Here is a 6,921-nt window from a genome sequence, read left to right as displayed (position 1 = left end):
TTCACCTTCTTCCTGGTTTAGTCTTGGGAGAATGTAGGTGTCCAGGAATTTTTCCATTTCTTCTCGGTTTTGTAGTTTATTTGCGTAGAGGTGTTTATAGTATTCTCTGATGGTAGTTTGTATTTCTATGGGATCAGTGGTGATATTCCCTTTATCATTTTTATTGCTTCTATTTGATTCTTCTCTCTTTTCTTCTTTATTAGTCTTGCTGGCCGTCTATCAATTTTGTTGATCTTTTCAAAAAACCAGCTCCTGGATTCATTGATTTTTTTGAAGGATTTTTTTGTGTCTCTATCTCCTTCAGTTCTGCTCTGATCTTAGTTATTTCTTGCCTTCTGCTAGCTTTTGAATTTGTTTGCTCTGAAATACACAGCAAATACTTAACAGTGGCTACCTGGGAATAATGAAGTTAGATGTAGTAGCTACTTTCAAATTTCACTTTATGCACTTTTCTGTTATTGAACTTTTTACAATGAATACATATTATTTATAATTTTTTTATCTTCTCCATTTTAAACCTTTTAATTTAAAAGTAAACTTTGTCAAAAAAGGAAACTTGGGGAGGGCAGAAAGATCATACACAAGGCTGCCACTTCACTCCTGTAGGGTTGCACGGTGGCCCAGCAGAGGCACTCCGTACTTCCCAGATGGTGCAGTGGCTGGGCAGAGGCGCTTATAAAATATTTTTAATGGATCATATTTGTTTGAAAAAGTAATATCCACATGGTAATTCAAATAGTTCAATAGGGTAGGCAATGTTAATATAGATTATTAAACTTTTAGATTTAAACATGTAGAAATGCTTATTTGTTTTACAAGCAATAGTTGTTCATATATAGAGTGTGAAATATAATGCTTCCAAATACCAAAATATGTTATGGAAATTACATCTTAAATTAGAATGAAAAAAGTCCTTGTATAGTAGAGGAAAAAAAAAAAACCTGTGTAAACATTTAGTATTCGCTATATCAAGTAGGTATTTACCTAGATATATAATATTTACAAAATACAAAGAAATATTACCACCTACTTAGGTTGGCCTCCTTTTTCATCAAGCTCACCTGTTATTAATCACCTTAAATAAAGCTTGGTGTTTCCTGGGTAAGAAAACGTTTCCCGTTCTCAGCTACACTGCTTCCAGGCATTGAAAAGATGTCCTGTCTGTATTTTCACAGCATCTTGACAAGGGCTGGCAATTTTCTTCAGCTACTACGTTAACAATTCTTTTTTTTTTTTTTTTTTTTGAGACGGAGTCTGGCTCTGTCGCCCAGGCTGGAGTGCAGTGGCCGGATCTCAGCTCACTGCAAGCTCCGCCTCCCGGGTTTACGCCATTCTCCTGCCTCAGCCTTCTGAGTAGCTGGGACTACAGGCCCCCGCCACCTTGCCCGGCTAGTTTTTTGTATTTTTTAGTAGAGACGGGGTTTCACCGTGTTAGCCAGGATGGTCTCCATCTCCTGACCTCGTGATCCGCCGTCTCGGCCTTCCAAAGTGCTGGGATTAGAGGCTTGAGCCACCGCGCCTGGCCACGTTAACAATTCTTTTTTTTTTTTTTTTTTTTTATTATACTTAAGTTCTAGGGTACATGTGCATAACGTGCAGGTTTGTTATATATGTATACTTGTGCCATGTTGGTGTGCTGCACCCATCAACTCATGATCAAATCCCTAAGCTCCCCCTCCCTCTCTTTCCTACAGGTGTCAAAAACTGTTAACTGTCTTTTCTCGTCTTTCTGGTAAAAGCTCCCTTGTTTATTATTGCTAATTAGATTTGGAGGACAATGGCAGTTCTTTGCCTACTTTTAATATTTAGAGCAAAAAAGACTTTTGGGTTGTCTCCCCTTTGTGTCTATTTTCCTCCTAAATGCCTGGCCTCTAATCAGAGAAAAGGTCCATGTGGAAACAAAGTTACCAACTTACTCAATGACTTCCCTTTTTCTAGATGAATAGCTCGCATCCGTAGAGAAAGGATTCATTACCATAATGCTTTAGGTTGAATATTGTACAACCTACTACAGATATCTATGAGCCCTACTTTTAATTAATGCAGACTGCTTTTAAAACATGTTTTGACCTTTACCCTCAAAATATTTTAAAAGACATTTAAATATGACAGGCTAATTTTATTATTATTATTATTATTATTTTCTTTTAGATGGAGTCTTGCTCTGTTGCCCAGGCTGGAGTGCGGTGGCCTGATCTCGGCTCACTGCAACCTCTGCCTCCTGGGTTCAGTGATTCTCCTGCCTCAGCCTCCCAAGTAGCTGGGATTACAGGCCCGGGCCACTACGCCCAGCTATTTATTATTATTATTATTATTTTTGGTAGAGACAGTGTTTCACCATGTTGGCCAGGCTGGTTTTGAACTCCTGACCTCAAATGATCCACCTGCCTCGGCCTCCCAAAGTGTTGGGATTACGGGCATGAGCCACCACACCTGGCAACAGACTAATTTTATTTAAAGAGTAATGCAGTCCTTTCTTCTGTAGCACATATGTTAAATTTGGAAAAATATAGAGAAGATTGGAAGTGCAAGAATGATATGTCAATTCATGAAGAATATCATATATTCTTTTTTCCTTGTTGGGATAGAAAATGTCTATCAGAAATGGATCAGCTAGCATCATTTGCAATGGTAAAACACTATAGATGTAACCCCATTAAAATCAGGAACAAGCTGGCCAGGCGCGGTGGCTCAAGCCTGTAATCCCAGCACTTTGGGAGGCCGAGACGGGCGGATCACGAGGTCAGGAGATGGAGACCATCCTGGCTAACCCGGTGAAACCCCGTCTCTACTAAACAATACAAAAAACTAGCCGGGCGAGGTGGCGGGCGCCTGTAGTCCAGCTACTGGGGAGGCTGAGGCAGGAGAATGGCGTTAACCCGGGAGACGGAGCTTGCAGTGAGCCAAGATCCGGCCACTGCACTCCAGCCTGGGCGACAGAGCGAGACTCCGTCTCAAAAAAAAAAAAAAAATCAGGAACAAGCTAAGAAGATCTGCTGTCACCATTATAATTTAATTTTTAAAATTCCCTAGCCAGTGCAATAAAGCAGGAAACAGAAATAAGAGCCATCACTAATAGAAATCAGGAGGCACAATTAATATCTTCAAATGAAATGATTTTCTAACCCACAGAATCTAAATGAAAACCATTTAGAAGGAGATTTTAAGTTTAATAGTTTTCCTAAACATCTCAGTAACCAGTTAGAAAACACAGTGGAGAGCTCATTTGCTCTAACACCAGAGTGTAGAAAATACCTAGAAATAACCTCAACAAGAAATGTGCAAGATCTGTATGAAGAAAATGGTGAAACTTTACCAAAAAAACCTCCTGAAACATGAATGAGAGGACAAACATTTTTAACTTGTAATTCCTCTGAAATAGTTTTAATAAAATTTACAATAAAAGTACCAGAGATTATTCTTGTACCTGATAAAGCACTTTTAAACTCCATCCTAAAGAATATATAGCCAAGAATAGCAAATATTTTCTGAAAAGGAAGACTAATGAGGAGGACTTACTCTAACAAATAAGAAAACCTGGTTCAAAAATTAGTTATTAAAACAGTATGGTATGGATACATGGAATTTTTTTTTTTTTTTTTTTTTTTTTGATGGAGTCTCACTTTGTCGCCCAGGCCGGAGTGCAGTGGCGTGATGGTGGCTCACTGCAAGCTCTGCCTCCTAGATTCACGCCATTCTCCTGCCTCAGCCTCCCGAGTAGCTGGGACTACAGGCGCCCGCCACCATGCCCGGCTAATTTCTTGTATTTTTAGTGGAGACACGGTTTCACCGTGTTGGCTAGGATGGTCTCGATCTTCTGACCTCATGATCCACCTGCCTTGGCCTCCCAAAGTGCTGGGATTACAGGCGTGAGCCACCACGCCCGGCCGGATTTTTAAAAAACAAACATAAATGTCACAAACTCTAGAGCCTCAGAATAGTGAAATGGAGCTTAGTGTTTCCCACGAGCTCAGGCATATGCCAAACTAAAGTGTGTAACTCCAGTTGTTTTCTCTTTGTGTCCTCTGTTTCTTTCATAGAACTTATCGACATTGTAATTTTGTACCTATTTGGCCATCTAAGTGTCTAATGTCTGCCTCCCCACTAAACTAAAAGTTTCATGAGGTCTTATTCTTAGGAATATACCTAACCTGGGAGGCAAAAGACCTTTATAAGGAAATCTACAAAACACTGCTGAAAGAAATCATACATGACACAAACAAATGGAAACACATCCCATGGTTATGGATAAGTGGAATCAATATTGTGAAAATGACCATAGTGCAGTCTCCAACTCCCAGCGCGAGTAACACAGAAGACCGGTGATTTCTGCATTTTCAACTGAGGTACTGGGGTCATCTCTCTAGGGAGTGCCGGACAATCAGTGCTGGTCAGCTGCTGCAGCCTGACCAGCCTGAGCTGAAGCAGGGCGAGGCATCCCCTCACCTGGAAGCGCAAGGGGGAAGGAAATCCGTTTTCCTAGCCAGGGGAACTGAGACACATAACACCTGGAAAATCGCGTAACTCCCACCCCAATACTGCGCTTTAAGGAAACAGGCACACCAGGAGAATATATCCCACACCTGGCCGGGAGGGTCCCACGCCCACGGAGCCTCCCTCACTGCTAACACAGCCGTCTGCGGCGATCTATCCGCAAGGCAGCAGCGAGGCTGGGGGAGGGGCGCCCGCCATTGCTGAGGCTTAAGTAGGTAAACAAAGCCGCTGGGAAGCTCGAACTGGGTGGAGCTCACAGCAGCTCAAGGAAACCTGCCTGTCTCTGTAGACTCCACCTCTGGGGACAGCCCACAGCTGAGGTCCAATAGGGAAAGCAGCGGGGGCGGTGCAGAGGCGAACGACTCTGTCTGACAGCTTTGGGGAGAGCCCTGGATCTCCCAACGCGGAGGTTGAGATCCGAGAACGGACAGACTGCCTGCTCAGGTGGGTCCCTGACCCCTGAGTAGCCTAGCTGGGAGACATCCCCCACTAGGGGCAGTCTGACACCCCACACCTCACAGGGTGGAGTCATCCCTGAGAGGAAACTTCCAAAGGAAGAATCAGACAGGTACACTCGCTGCTCAGCAATATTCTATCTTTGGCAACCTCTGCTGCTGATACCCAGGCAAACAGGGTCTGGAGTGGACCTCAAGCAATCTCCAACAGACCAACAGACAGTCCTTCTGACTGTCAGACGGAAAACTATCAAACAGGAAGGACACCTATACCAAAACCCCATCAGTACGTCACCATCATCAAAGACCAGAGACAGATAAAACCACAAAGATGGGGAAAAAGCAGGGCAGAAAAGCTGGAAATTCAAAAAATAAGAGCGCATCTCCCCCTGCAAAGGAGCGCAGCCCATCGCCAGCAACGGATCAAAGCTGGTCAGAGAATGACTTTGACGAGATGAGAGAAGAAGGCTTCAGTCCATCAAACTTCTCAGAGCTAAAGGAGGAATTACGTACCCAGCGCAAAGAAACTAAAAATCTTGAAAAAAAAGTGGAAGAATTGACAGCTAGACTAATTAATGCAGAGAAGATCATAAACGAAATGACAGAGATGAAAACCATGACACGAGAAATACGTGACAAATGCACAAGCTTCGGTAACCGACTCGATCAACTGGAAGAAAGAGTATCAGCGATTGAGGATCAAATGAATGAAATGAAGCGAGAAGAGAAACCAAAAGAAAAAAGAAGAAAAAGAAATGAACAAAGCCTGCAAGAAGTATGGGATTATGTAAAAAGACCAAATCTACGTCTGATTGGGGTGCCTGAAAGTGAGGGGGAAAATGGAACCAAGTTGGAAAACACTCTTCAGGATATCATCCAGGAGAACTTCCCCAACCTAGTAGGGCAGGCCAACATTCAAATTCAGGAAATACAGAGAACGCCACAAAGATACTCCTCCAGAAGAGCAACTCCAAGACACATAATTGCCAGATTCACCAAAGTTGAAATGAAGGAAAAAATCTTAAGGGCAGCCAGAGAGAAAGGTCGGGTTACCCACAAAGGGAAGCCCATCAGACTAACAGCAGATCTCTCGGCAGAAACTCTACAAGCCAGAAGAGAGTGGGGGCCAATATTCAACGTTCTTAAAGAAAAGAATTTTCAACCCAGAATTTCATATCCAGCCAAACTAAGTTTCATCAGTGAAGGAGAAATAAAATCCTTTACAGATAAGCAAATGCTTAGAGATTTTGTCACCACCAGGCCTGCCTTACAAGAGACCCTGAAGGAAGCCCTAAACATGGAAAGGAACAACCGGTACCAGCCATTGCAAAAACATGCCAAAATGTAAAGACCATCGAGGCTAGGAAGAAACTGCATCAACTAATGAGCAAAATAACCAGTTAATATCATAATGACAGGATCAAGTTCACACATAACAATATTAACCTTAAATGTAAATGGACTAAATGCTCCAATTAAAAGACACAGACTGGCAAACTGGATAAAGAGTCAAGACCCATCAGTCTGCTGTATTCAGGAGACCCATCTCACATGCAGAGACATACAAGGCTCAAAATAAAGGGATGGAGAAAGATCTACCAAGCAAATGGAGAACAAAAAAAAGCAGGGGTTGCAATCCTAGTCTCTGATAAAACAGACTTTAAACCATCAAAGATCAAAAGAGACAAAGAAGGCCATTACATAATGGTAAAGGGATCAATTCAACAGGAAGAGCTAACTCTCCTAAATATATATGCACCCAATACAGGAGCACCCAGATTCATAAAGCAAGTCCTTAGAGACCTACAAAGAGACTTAGACTCCCATACAATAATAATGGGAGATTTCAACACTCCACTGTCAACATTAGACAGATCAACGAGACAGAAAGTTAACAAGGATATCCAGGAATTGAACTCATCTCTGCACCAAGCGGACCTAATAGACATCTATAGAACTCTCCACCCCAAAT

General features: G+C 42.3%; 1 pseudogene; it reads left to right on the top strand.

Annotated features, from left to right (window-relative positions):
* The first annotated feature begins 2,469 nt into the window (after window positions 1–2,469).
* Window positions 2,470–2,568, top strand: LOC117078627 (annotated as a pseudogene).
* Window positions 2,569–6,921: the final 4,353 nt, after the last annotated feature.

The sequence above is a fragment of the Trachypithecus francoisi genome, unplaced genomic scaffold (assembly GCF_009764315.1).
Source record: "Trachypithecus francoisi isolate TF-2019V2 unplaced genomic scaffold, Tfra_2.0 Lachesis_group6, whole genome shotgun sequence".
In the NCBI taxonomy this organism is placed as follows: domain Eukaryota; kingdom Metazoa; phylum Chordata; class Mammalia; order Primates; family Cercopithecidae; genus Trachypithecus; species Trachypithecus francoisi.
Note: the sequence above shows the minus strand (reverse complement) of the source record. Positions and strands in the feature narration are given on the sequence as shown.